The sequence below is a fragment of the Anthonomus grandis genome, chromosome 14 (genome assembly GCF_022605725.1).
Source record: "Anthonomus grandis grandis chromosome 14, icAntGran1.3, whole genome shotgun sequence".
NCBI classification, from domain to species: Eukaryota; Metazoa; Arthropoda; class Insecta; order Coleoptera; family Curculionidae; genus Anthonomus; species Anthonomus grandis.
The window spans coordinates 13,285,903-13,300,707 of NC_065559.1; the positions used below are offsets into that span (position 1 = coordinate 13,285,903).

The 14,805-nt window shown below is 33.8% G+C and overlaps 1 long non-coding RNA gene across 1 annotated transcript; it reads right to left on the bottom strand.

Annotated features, from left to right (window-relative positions):
* Positions 1-11,654: 11,654 nt before the first annotated feature.
* On the bottom strand, positions 11,655-12,875 carry LOC126744685 (uncharacterized). Its single transcript, XR_007663285.1, has 2 exons — positions 12,817-12,875; positions 11,655-12,538 (listed from the first exon to the last, which is right to left on the bottom strand). It is a non-coding gene; the product is annotated as an uncharacterized LOC126744685 (long non-coding RNA).
* Positions 12,876-14,805: the final 1,930 nt, after the last annotated feature.

Consider the following 14,805-nt stretch of genomic DNA (forward strand, 5'->3'; position numbering starts at 1 on the left):
CTGATATTTTTTACAATGCTCTCTATTTTGCTATTGAGATGTTTGTTCCAATTAAACATTTTAAATCATCTAATTTTCCCAATTGGTTTAGTAGAAAATTACAGAATCTTGTTATTCAAAAAAAGATTGCTCACACAAAATTCAAAAATAGCAAGGATCCCATTGATTACGTTAATTTTTCAAATTTGAGGAATAAATGTAAAACTCTTCGTGATGAATGTTTTAGGTCATATATTGAAAGATTAATTACTGAAACTGCTTATGATCCTTCTTCATTTTGGAAACACATCAATAGATTACGTAGGTCTGATTCATACCCCAATAGCATGCATATGGAAGCCGAGGTTGCTGGTAATGGTCAAGATATTGTAAACTTATTTGCTAGGTATTTTGAAACTACATACAGGCAACCTGTCCGCAAGGACTATAAATTTGATTACAGTCTGGATTTAAATCGCATCTTTTTTTCTTTACTGGACATATTTGATGAAATCTTACGCCTTCCTAACAAATATTCTTTTGGCCCTGATGGTATCCCATCTGTTTTCCTTAAAAACTGTGTGTGCACTCTGAGTAAGCCTCTGCATCACCTTTTCAATCTTTGCTTGACAGGCAAATTTCCTGATTATTGGAAGGTAAGCTTTTTAACACCAATTCATAAAAATGGTGATACAACTGATATTTCTAACTATAGAGGTGTGTGTATTCAGTCTGTAGTTCCTAAGCTGTTTGACAGGTTGTTTTCTGTGCGATTTTCGTGGCACTGTAGGCGATTGCTTAGTGATCATCAGCATGGTTTTTGTCAGGGTAGATCTACGGTGACTAACCTGTTGACTTACCAATATGATTTGATTGGTGCTTTTGAGAGGTCTGTACAGGTCGATAGTGTGTACACAGACTTCTCGAAGGCCTTTGATAGGGTTGGTCATGAACATCTGGTTTTGTTTGGGGCTATGGGCCTTGGTAGGACTTTGGTCGAATTTTGTCACAGTTTTTTGACTGGTCGCACACAGTTGGTCAGGATAAGTAATTATATTTCTAATGGCATTGAAGTATCTTCAGGCGTGCCTCAAGGTTCGCATATTGGACCGGTCTTTTTTAACTTGTTCATAAGAGATTTGAGTGATGTAATTGTTCATTCAAAACATCTTGCTTTTGCTGATGATTTTAAACTGTATAAAGCCATTGAGTCATATCGTGATGCTGAGCTACTTTAATTGGATTTAAATAGTGTTGCTGAGTGGTGTAATAGCAATAGTCTGGAACTGAATGTAAAGAAGTGTGTATGTATTTCGTTTGGTCGTTCTAATAAAATTATTAATTATCAATACACAATCAACAATAACGAACTCAAGTCAGTTGATACAGTTAATAAAGATTTAGGTGTTCTTTTTGATACCAAGCTAACTTTTTTGCCGCACATTTTGGATATTATTAACAGGAGTATGCGTAGTCTTGGTTTTATCACTAGAAATAGTGTACATCTTTCACCTTATTGTTTCAAATTACTTTATTACTCTTTGGTACGTTCCGTGCTTGAGTATGCGTCTGTAATTTGGTCCCCTTATTATGATTCTCATATTGAACGCCTTGAGGCTATACAAAGAAGATTCTTAAGTTCCCTTGCTTATAGAGCTGAAGTTAATATTTTTCGTAATTATTACATCGACTATAATGCTATCGTGTTCAATTTAATATCCCTAATCTTGAAGTCAGACGGCATTATTCTGATGCTTTAAGATTTTATAAGATCTTAAATGGTTTATATCATTGTCCTACCATCTTGGAAGCAATTCCAGCAATTTAACACCTGTCAAAGAAGGATCAACTCTTCTATGTTTCGTTTACCCTTTCATTCGGCCAACTATGGGTTTTTTCTCCACTGACTAGGACCTTGCGTTTCTTTAATAAAAATAGTTTGGATCCATTTTCCGGCGGCTTACGGTCATTCAAATCAAAAATAAATAATCTTACACTTTAACCTACGTTCCTTGGATAGTGTTAAGTTTTTAGCCCTGTTGATTGTTTTTTCAGAGGTTTTATCTTGGTATATTTTTTTTGTAATTCTAGTATTGTATTTATATCGTTATATTGTCTAGTATTTTGTATTATCTATTTTGTTTTTGTAAACTGGCTCTGCCGTATATTGAAATAAATAAATAACTAAGTAGGGGAACACGGGGCACGTTGAAACACGGGGCACCTTGAAACATTGTTCTCATTTTAAATTTTCGCGGCTAAAAGAGAATCTGTTACTGTCAGTGGCGCTTCGATCGCTACCAGCTCTCGTCATCTTTATTTCCTTAAAACCGCAGTAGTAGTTCGGACGCTGTCGAGAGAAGTGTATTTCTTGGTGCTAAAACTAAATTTTTACTTAGGAGCATATTTTGATTTTAAGGTAAGTAATTGCAATTTTTTACTTAGTTGGGTAGCTTAATTCGAAACGTTTATATTTTTTATTTACTTTTATGTATTTTCCTTTTTCTAATCCTTTTGTATTTTTTTATTTTGGCATAAAATAAACAATATGGACGTTTGGGGTTCAATGAAACATTACTCGACGGGGCTCTTTGAAACGTTTCAAGGTGCCCCATAACATTTAAATCGTGTAATTATTTTTCTTTTTCTACGAATATTTTTCTATTTTATTCCAGTATGGTTCGAAATCGTCAAAGAAAAACCAATAAAGGTTCGTTTCTTGAGAATGACATGAAAGCTGCAGTCGAGCTAGTTTGTCAAGGTCACTCCATCAGACGGGCAGCAGAACTAAAAAACGTTAACTTCGTAACATTATCCAGGTATGTGAAAAAGAAAAAAAAACAATGAGAGTGATACAAATTTAAAGTTTCTTCCGAACTACAATGTTAGACAAGTGTTTAATGTGGAACAAGAAAATAAACTAAAGGAATATTTGCTAATGTGTTCCAAAATGTTTTATGGTCTCCCAGTAACTGAATGCAAGAAGGTGGCTTATGAAATGGCTGTGATAAATAAAATAAAACATCCAAAATCATGGGACGTTAACAAATCAGCAGGACAAGATTGGTTTTATGGGTTTTTAAAAAGAAATCCATCGCTTAGTCAACGAACGCCTGAGGGATGTAGCTTGTCCCGGGCTACATCTTTCACAAAAGCAAATGTAGATGCATTTTTTGATAATTTGCTAAAGGTTTACGCAAATCCTCACTTTGCAGATGGAACACGAGTATTTAATCTGGATGAAACAGGTACATGCACAGTTCAAAAACCCCAAAAAATAATTGCCGAAAAAGGATCCAAGCAAGTTAGTAAGTGCACTAGTGCTGAAAAGGGTACTAACGTCACAACCTGTTGTTTCATCTCAGCAAGTGGAAACTTTATTCCCCCCGTTATGATATTTCCTCGCGTACACTTTAAGCCTCACATGGTGCAGGAAGCCCCTACTGGTACTCTTGGTTTGGCAAATCCGTCCGGCTGGATGACTTCAGTATTATTTGTTGAAGTTATAAAACATTTTATACACCATACAAAAAGTAGCATGCAATCGCCCACTCTAATTTTATGCGACAATCACGAGAGTCATTTGTCGTTAGAGGCACTTAATTTGTGCAAACAAAATGGAGTGACTATGTTAACTTTTCCCCCACATTCCACCAATAAATTGCAACCGTTAGACGTGGGTGTGTTTAAGCCATTTAAATCGTATTACAATGCTGCAATAGATACTTGGATGATGCAGCATCCTGGCCAAACAGCAACTATCTACAATGTTGCTGGCTTTGTAAAATTATTATTATATTATTATTATTATAATTATTATAAATTACCAACTACTTCTAGTCGAGAAAAAGAGCATTATTCTTCGCCAAGTAATACTCCTGCTAAAAAAAACAAACAACTCAGCAATGGAAATCGAAGCATCTGCCAATAATACCTCAAGCTTCAATAACGACTTTGAAAACCTTAGTACTTCTACTTGCAACAGTAATAACGGAGATACTTTATGTGGACCTGAAGATTTTAGGGGATTTCCCAAGGCAGGCAATAGAAAAAACAACAGAAAGACTCGAGCAAAAGGAAAAAGTATGATTGCAACCAGTACCCCGGAAATGACCGCACTTGGCAATAAAATTGCGGTATCAGCATCAAAGAAAGAAACTGCCAAAAGAAAAATAACGGATTTTGACAAAGATGCTAGAAAGAAATTTAAAAAAATCGAAGAGGAGCACTCATCATCTGAAGAAGAAGATGTAGTCTACACTGAGACTGATGACGACTTAGACGACGATGAAGGCCTTTTCATCGTGACTGAAGATCATTTCGTAAATCTGGATAGGTCACCTCTGCCAAATGATTATGTACTGGTGGAATTTAAATTAAACCGACACAATAATAAGTTCTACGTTGGAATTGTTACAAAAGGAAAAGATACAAATGGAGATTACGAGATCGACTTTACCAATATAAATATTGGCTAATGATTATATTCAACGTTTTAATTATTTCGCTCTTTGGCTGTACTTATATTCCATTCTTTTTACTGAAATAAAATTCTAAAAATATTTAGGTCTTTTATTAGGAATACTTCTAAAGCGATTTCATTGTTATATAGTACTCTAGGTATGTTGCATTGTGCCCCTATATTTGTTCCATTGTGCCCCAGTGGTGGGGCACAATGAAACATTTTTTTCCTAAATTTCAATAGTTTGTTGGACAAAATAGGTAGTTATAAGGCTCTTGATACTTCTATACATGTACTCCTAGTACCGAAGGACATTTTTTAAAACACATTTAAACCTAATAGACTTATATCGAAAAAGAGAAACAATTAGCAATAGCTTAGTACAATAGTACAATAGCTACTTGTTCAGTTTGTTGTTTCAACTTTAGTTGACTATCTACAGTTATGCCTTAATATTTAACAGTTTTAACAACTTCAATCTTTAAAGAGCAGTTGCAATCATAATATATTTGATTTGAACCCCACATTCTAATAGGCTTTCAGAACTCGTGTGTCTTCCAACAGTTACTATTTGTGTTCGACCTGTAAGGTAGCTTTTTAGCAGTTTAAATGTCATCCCCCCTAAAACTCAGTGATTATAATTTCTTTAATAAGAGAGTGTGCTTGATGGTTTCAAATATTTTCTTTAGGTCTAAAAATATTCCCTTGGATGGATTCGACAGCTCTACTCCAGCTGTCGAAGCCATTAAATAAATTTATTATCACTAGTCCTAATGCGTACTGCGATTGTCTCGAAAACTAAGTTGATTATTCCGCAATATATTTTTATTTAGCATTTAGGTAATTCATTGCTCTAGTTTTAAGTAGTTTTTTGTATATTTTATAAAAAAAAGACAGAAGTGAGATAGGACGGTAGTGTTTAGTCAGCTGCTTATCCACTCCCTTGAAAGGCGGCTTAATATTTGCAGCTTTAAAAAAGTCTGCAACTACACCGGTCTCAAATTATGTATTAAATACAGGGTATCCGAGACAAAACAGTGCTCCCTGAAAATCTTGACAAATAATTTTTTTAGCCAAAAACGGTCGAACACGTGAAATGTTATATTGAGGGGGACATTTGTTGACAGAAATTGGGTTTCTCTGACGTCATTCCTTCACCCCCCATAACAATTTTTTAAATAGGAATAGGGGTCGATTAATACTTTGAATTCAAGGTAATTTTATTCTCTACATAGCCCTATTTTTATTTTTTATTTATTAATTCTTTGTTAAGAAATATAAACGCATGGACAAATTTGATTTTTTTTACTTATCCAGGGGGTTATCTTAAGGTGTTATCTCTTAAGAAAAAAAATTAATTCTGAAAATTCAAGTTATTTTGAGGAACGTCAAAATATGTAGTAAATACCTGCATATTTCGACGCTTTTGTTGGATTAGTTACTTTTATTTTGGTATCGGTGTTTAGTTGAAGTCAACAATAACAACAGTAACACGAAGTATTTGTTTAATCTACCTACTCCTGGTGATATTTATAGTATTGATCTCGTATCGTAACAATAGTTTACACGCGGTAAGAAAAAATTGAGTAGGTGGGTCTTTATTATCAACAAAATAAGTCTGCTAGAGCAGCAGCACGTGCTTTTAATAATAGTCATCCGGATAAAAGGGTATATCATCCTTATGGGTCCGTACAAAACAGAAAAAAATAAGTTCAGCATCCAGTGAGAAATGAAGTGGTAGAAATTGCAGTGTTACGTCATGTTGAGATGGAATCTATTTATAGCGAAATCTATTGGGGAAAAATGTAGCACGAATGCGGAACCATGGCAAAACTTACAAACCATTGGTGTAATTAGTGCAGGTTTGTGTAATCCATTGGGGCACCAAGGTGGCACTCTTTGCCCTGAGTGCAGCCAGTTCCGCACGCGCTATGGGAGGTCGTGCGGCTCTAGTTCCTGTCGCGTAAGTAGAACACATGGCGGTTATTATTTAGGGAATTTGATAAATAATTGCATATAAGCAAAACTAAATTTTAAGTGAAGGTAACGTATTCCCACCTAAGCAACACGAGACAGCATACGCGGCCCAGCACGGCACAGTTTTGATTTAGTCGTCAAGTTGTCTTCATCTTCATCGGACGATTTTAAATTTCTCGCAGCTGTATTTCATGAACTTAAAAAGAAAAAAAAAGCAAGCGAAAATATTTAGTAATGATGACATATTGCGTGCAAGGTTGAATGAGGGCGAGCTCCCTACACTTTTCAGGCGACTTCAGCAAGATGAACAGAAGTTCTACAATTACTATCCAATGTCTTCAGAAAAATTTAATCAACTATTTGATCTCCTGCGCATTCCATTGACTAAACAAAATACAAAATTTCGGAAGAGCATCAGTCCACAAGAGAGACTAGCTGTTTGTCTAAGGTAAGCAAATGATTTAATTAGTCTAAACATTTATTTTTTAAGTGATGTGGATTTTTTTTATTTAACGAGAAAAAAACTGATTTTATTCTGAATAACATTGTAAAAACAAATACTAGTTAACAAAATAGTCCTAAGAAAACAGACTAAAATCAGAAAAAATAAACTAAAAATCCTACAAATCTCCACTAAAGAAATTAACATTAGTGAGGTGTCTGTGAGTGAGGTAATTGAGATGCGATTTGTGAATAGTATGTAGAAGTTTCCCCGAAGAATGTAAAGGATTCATCTTGTACAGAGATTTGGTGTTGCATTGGCGAACGAGTTTGTACAGGTGATTGAATTTGCATTGATGGCTGAAGTGGTACTGCCTCATGAATTTGGATTGGTGGCTGATTGTGAGTCAGTATTTGACTTTTACTAGAAGTTTGTGTTATTAAAGAGGAGGGATTTGATAGCATTTGTAATTCGTATGAATTAACTATTTGAAACATTTTATTTTTTACTGTAGCTTGCCAAAATGGGAGAAAGGTAGCAGTAGTTTTGTCCATATTAACAAAAAAATCTATTAGTGGGCTATTTTCATTTACTAAATGTTTGACTGGATTGACTTTTAAAATTACCGGTATTGACTCAGCATTTGTGACTCCAGGTTTTTTTTTTTTAACTCTGGATACTGTCAACACGGGAGGATGATCTTGATTGAATATCTACGCTTGAAGAACAAGATGGTGTGTTTGGCTGTGAAGTGGATGACGGCAGAGCTAAGCTATTTTCTGCATCATAATCTTCACTCAACAGGTCTCCTCTTTGACTTTGTGTTCCGTATTTATTTTCTACTTGAGTATCCACCTCATCGTCTTTACTAATATCCTCTTGCGGTATTTGGCTAATATTTGAATGCGTTCTATAAAATAAATAAATCACTGGTTATTAAATTAATAATAAGAGTATATGAAAATATTAACGTACTCTTTTGCTTTAATATGAGGCTGAAGAAAAGCCATAGCATCCCAATATTTCTATTTCTTGCTACCTTTGGCAGCTGGTCCACTTTTTGTTTGGTTGTTTTTTGCTGCTCTCTGAAAAGCGTCTCTTAAAGTCTTCCATCTCTGCTTACAAACCTCGGCTGAAGAAGTCATATAATATTTTTTAACTTTACCACGAAATATGAAAAAAATATATTTGTGTTATTTTTCAGGTTTTTGACATTGAAATGGCATGAGGCAGACTACTAGTCACTGTCTTTTAACTTTAGAATAGGATACTATATACAAGATAATAAATCATACCGCCAATGTTATTTGGGAGATTCATAGGAGAAACATAGGAAACATCGTTATGCTACAACCCACAACAGAATTACTTTACAGTAATATGCAAACAAATTTGAAAGTACTTGGAACTTTCCCAACTAAGTAGCTGCAGGCATTGCACTATAGAAGTGGATCCTTGTATTTCAACTATAAAACATCATTTTCAGTAGTGTTATTGGCTATGGTAGACGCAGAATACAGGTTTATTGCCGTGGATGTTGGAGCATACGGTAAAAATAGCGATGGTGGGATTTTTATTAATTCGATTATGGGAAAAAGTCTTAAAAATGGATATTTGGAACGCCTAAGGATCGACCAATTACTGCAAATGGCGAACCTTTACCACATGTAATAGTGGAAGAGGAAGCTTTCCCTTGTAAAACGTACTTAATGAGACCTTACTCAGGGCGCGGATTGCCACAAGATAAAAGGATTTTTAATTATCGTCCCTCCAGAGCTCTCTGAAAATGCGTTTGGGATTCTTTGTCAAAAGTTTAGAATATTCTTAAATAAAATACAGATTCATCCAAAAAATTTAGATACAATAATTTTATCTAGTCTTTGTTTACATAACTATAAGAGATGCATTTAAGGGATATTTTAACTCTGATTTAGGGGCAGTTTCTTGGCAGAAGGATGCAATTAATGTAGGAAATGGTTAGAAATATTAAATTAAAAAAAACTATAACTGTAGAGTTATTTTATAATTGTGTGTTAATATAATAAAGTTTAAGTAAATACCTGTATCTTAGTAATTTTAAAAACAGGCTACAAATATCATTATTAATTATACTTTAAAAAGGAGCCGTCCAATAGGCAACTATCATATCTTTTTTAAATGTATAATAAATGCAATAATTAACACCTACCTTTTTTATTAATTTTGTTACCTATTTCCGATCAAATTATGTCCCTCCTATGTTGCTTACTATAATTTTTGTTAGCTATGTAGGTATAGCTCACTGAATCCACTCACTAGAAGAATAGGTTTTTCAATTTTTTCTCCATCCATAAATATTATAACTTTATTAACTTAATCACTTCAGACTTTAGGCATGAAAATACAATAAGTTGGAGGGATTTGCTACTTACGCGCGAAGCTTCCAATTTCCACTTGTCCGTCAAGAAACAGAGCGGCGCGTGTGCGAGCGTTTCTCGGACGATGCTCCTTTTATTTACATAGTAAAGTCAATAGACACAAATGTCGATTCTGGAGCGACATAGCTAATCCTCACTTATTTCGAAAAACACATACGCAGCGACCTCAAAAACTTAATGTATAGCTGGTATCTTGTTGGACCTTCTTTTTATTATTAGAAATGTTAATGCTAAAAATTACTTTAAAACTAATTACGTCATTAATCCCAGAATAACTGAGTTGCTTGAACAAGATGCGACCTTCTAGAAAAGAAACTGATGTTTCAACAAAATGAGGCACCACCACATTGTGCTGCTGTCGTTCGTCTTTTTTTGAATGACGTATTTGCTGGACGATGGATTGGCCGGAAAATACCGTAGAAAATAGACTGCTAGATCTTCCTATCTTGCCATTTTGGATTTTTTTTATAGAATCATCTAAAAATCAAAGTCTTTACCACAAAGCCTGACTCCCTTGAAGATCTTCAAAATAGAATTGTTAACGAATGTCACTTAATAACGCCCATATGTTCGCTAATGTGCGCAGATGTTTTAAACTACAATATTTTTTTCTATATGGAGGTCAATATCATTTTTAATATTTAATAAAATAGGTGTTAGATATCTTTTATTTTTTTAATTTAACGTAAGGTTTATTTTTATTCATATTTCTTGAGAACGAATTGATAAAATCGAAATGGGCTATGTAGAGAATAAAATTACCCTTAATCAAGGTATGACTCAATGCCTATTCCCATTTTAAAAAATTGACATGGGGGGTGAGGAGATGACGTTGGAGAAACGCAATTTCTGTCAATAAATGTTCCCCTCAATATTAAATTTAACGTGTTCGGCCATTTTTGGGTAATTTTTAGGGTGAACTGTTTTGTCTCGGATATCCTGTATTTCAAGTATAATAGATATATAAAAGATAAAAGAAACGAAGACCTGTTGCTTCAATTGTTTCGCCACATTTTTTATAATGCTAGAAAAATATTAATTTAAATACTCAGCTTTTGCATTATTATCTTTTAAAGATATTTTCGACTTTACCTGAAGCTCTCTTATTTGATTTTGTAATTTTTTTGGCATTTATAGCTTCCTTAATGGTGTTCCACATCTTTTTTGTGTTTTTCGAAATGATTTTTGTAGTATCGATTCTTATTTTTTTTATTAGAGAATGGATTTCGTTTCTATAATACTTTATGTAATATTGTTTTTTAGATCATTATTTTCGGGATTAGATTTAACTCGTCGGAATAGTGTAGTTCTTATATGGATGCAGTTAATCAGTGATCGACGGAGTTCGTTTCTTTATTTTCTTCTCCCTCTGAGTGAATAGGGATTTTTAAATGATTTGTTTTAAAGTTGTCATAAATTCATTTATGGCATAACATTTTCAATTGAATTTGGATTAACATTTTCAATTTGAAGCACATTTTTTCAAGGTTCTTTGCACAAAAACCCTCAGCGTTCAAAATCAACTTTGTTATAACTTGTTTGTTCCTCATTTTGTTACTAAGAGATATTGATAGGAAAGGAAAAGCCTACTGCATATTAGTTCGTTATTTGGGTTTTTATTACATATGTATATTGAACAGTCTTGTAAACTTTTAGCACTATTCAAAAGTATATGATTTGGACAGCTCCTTTAATTAAATTTCAGAAACAAACATCTGGGGTATTGATGAGCGACATAAATCCGCATTGATGAAGTATATCTAGGTATACAGTGCATTCACGATGAAAAGAACTTAGAACACTGAAAGGCCTTTTAATGTTCTAAGGAAAGCCATATTGACAATTTGGTCAGTAAAAGCCAGACTGCAATTAACACCCTTTCATTGGCACATTTCTGCACTTTTCTCTTTCACACTATAACAATATTCTACAATATCACGATTCAGGGTTATAGACATAGTAGAACCGTTTTTGTTATTGAAGAAGAGTGCATTTGTACTACAACTTTATCAAAGTTTCTCTGCAGACATAACTTAAAATCATCAGCAAAAAGGAAAGCTTCAAAGTTACCCCCTGCAGTGCACAGGTTATTAATGGCAATCAAAAAAGGTCCCAAATTGGAGCCCTGGGAGCTCCAGATGTACTACTATAGATGTCAGACTTGGCACCCCTGATTCCAATAAATTGTTGCCTTTTTCTCAAATATAGTTAAAAGAAATAAAAAGTTAATAGTAACGTTATTTTCATAGAGAGATGTTAGTATATTGCTGTGCTTTATTTTATCGAATGCCTTCTCCATATCAGTATAAATAAGAGTTAAGGTACTTGAGGGGAATATAAGGCCTAGCTAAGAAAAAAATTGAATAAAGTGAAAGACTGTAATGTTAATATTTAGTTTAATACACCAAAGTGCTTATAAGGTTATATTAATTTTAACAAATTTAAAAAAATAATCTCTAAAAAAACTAGAAAACAAAAAATAAATATTAAGAAAAATAACGCAAATCGGCTTTAATATCCGATGGTTAAGTAGCCTATACATAAAAATGGCACAACTCGTTAATTGGGCGAAGTTTAGCAGCCATCGGGACACTCAAAATCATCGATGTCATTGACTGTTAAGCCAATACATTCCTTATGGTACCATTTAAGACATTTGCTGCACTGCCTCATATCGGCCTGCCTGTCTTCCTCACATCCATGGCAATACCATTCGGTACTTAACTTTTCCCAGAAGCTTTCAATATCTTTATTCAATTTGGCACGACTTTTGTTCTCCTCGGTAAAAAGATCTCTAGTGACTGGAGTTCCTTTGTAGTTTAGAGCTTTTTTTCGATTTTTTTTAGGTTTTTCATTAGTTTTTACTGGTGTGGGCAAAAGCTCATTAAAAGAAGTGACTTTTGTTGTTCGTCTCTTTAATTCAGCAAGAGGGATATGGTCATCAGTCGAATCCGAGTCAGAAGAGTAAACATTGGAATAGGAAAATTTGCCAAAATTGTTGGATGCCATTCCAGACGGACCAGGTTGAGGAAATTCAGGTGGACGCCTATTTTCTTTGTTGGTGTCATCCGGTGCCGGTACATCTGAGAGAATTAAAGGAGCAAATGCTGTTTCTATTGCCTCGGGATTTAATGGAAACAGACCAGTAGCCTTAAAACCGTTTATAATGTTACTATGTGTCATGCATTTAGACCAAACATTTGAAAGTATGATGTTAAAACGTGATTTGGTCAGCTTCAGGAGGCATGATGTTAAAAATGACTGAAAATAAAACGAGATAGTTTAGAAGTTTAATAATATGTTAATAAAAACATTAATTTGTCATGAGGATAATAAGGCCTACATGGAGGGTAATAAGGCCTATAGCTTATTTTTATAGGCCTTATTACCCATCCATGACGAAATATTATGTAAACTTATTTAAATTATGTCGGCTAAATTTAATCTAATAAACTATTGAAATCACAAAATATAAAGTCTAACCAAAATATCTGCAGTTATAAATTAAAAATACAATTATAAATACTAAAAATACTTACCTTTTTTGTTCGTTGTATCCTTATAAAATCACACGTGGCGACCCGTCGGGAGATCGGAATTGGTCCTACTCGGAATTTGCCCTACGTTTACGAATCCGGCCGAACGGTTAAAAACAGTGTTGTCAGAACTCTAAAATTTTCTTAGCAATCTGACCGAAATTCAGTTCAGGGAGGGGGAGACTGTGTGAAATTGAATGTGATACCAACCATACAACAACTACAACGAATAAGGCCGTTCAACCTAGAACTTATTGTTGTGTGTGTGTGTGTTGCAAAGATGGAAGGATTTGGTAATCAAAGATTTTTTGAACAAGAATTTATTAATGAAGCCAGAAGGTATGAAACTTTTAATAAAATTTAAATTTAAAATTAAACCAGTTTTATACTTATACAAATTATTATAAAATAGACAATATAATTATGAGGAAAATCGAAGTTTTATGACCAATATGCTCTATTTTTTTTTGAAATATACGAAACCTGATCCAACCTTGGGCTAACCTAACTCGCCCTAACTTTGTCTAATCAAATGATAACGACTGGACATCAATTTAAGCATTATTAAAATTAATTGGCTACACAACGTCCTGGTGACTTGGGTTGGCCCAAGGTTGGGTTAGGTTTTGAATATTTTAAGAAAATAGAGAATATTGGTCAGAAAACTTCGATTTACCTCATGTATTGCCTATTTTACTAGGATCGTTACGTTATTGCCCGGCCATTATCGTTAATGTGCGAATTTTCATCATTGACCGTAACATATACACTATATAGAATACCCTTATATTTCCATATAACTTAATAATACAGTTGCCGCTCGCGTGCGCCATCTAGCTATTAACAGGTGTGACACAGACAATCCATCGCATCGGTCGCTATTTACGAGAGCTGCCGAAATTCGTAAATACGGCGTTGTCAAATATAAATACCTCCTATCCTTGCTTCTATATCGAAATACAAACCCAGGATTTTCGAGGAAAAGCCGAACCGTTCCGATCGACCGTAGGACAAAATCTGAGTAGGACTAATTCCGCCTTCTCGACCCATCGGCACAAGTTGTTGGAACTTACCACGAACTTACTGACGCTCGATCCCGAAAGCGAGCAACACGGGTAGTCCGTTCGAATGTCGTTTGTAAATGGACCAATAGGAAACGCGGACCCAATGCAATCGATTTGCGATTAATTTAAAGCGGTTTTTTTGAATATAGGCCTTATTACCTGCAGGTACTTTACTTGTTTCTTTTCCTTTAGGGCATCGTGAACAAACTGACAAAACTTTGTAAGATTGGTCAATGTAGACTTCTTAGGTAAAATGTTGGTGTTCAGATATATTGAACTTGACTTCATCATACAGCTATTAAAGAAGGCCAATTCAAAAATTTGTGAGATTGCATTGAGAATTGTAACTGGACGATAATTTGTTACATCATTCTCATTGTATTATTTTACTTAAACGGAAAACTTTACTTCTTCTGAATATATTGAAGATTGTAGAATAAGATTAAAAATACAAATAAGAGGTTTTACCAATATAGCATTGCAGCCCTTAATAACATTGCCATAATTATGATTATTTAAATTTATTAATTATATTTATTATCTTGATTTTTAGGCTATCAATGTTCCTCTTTTGAATTATTTTTTCTCTTTTAATTGCTTTCTATATACTTTCACAATAGCGAAATATTTAAGAAATAACTTTATATAAATTTAATAGGATTGTAAATAAAATGCTGATTATCCATAATATTATTGTATCTCTCCTGTTTGTGGCGAAACAGAAAACTTACTAATTACTTTTGTTTTGTTATTTAAGGTTTACTAAATACTCCTGGTTAAGCTTAATTAAACTTCTATTTAATTTTGACTAATTGGGGTTTTGTATTTTTATTATTTTTTAATCTTTGATTATTTTATTAATTTTTTTTTGAATATCTATTTACTTAAATTATATATAGAATTATAGTGATACCAGGGTTAGGATAAA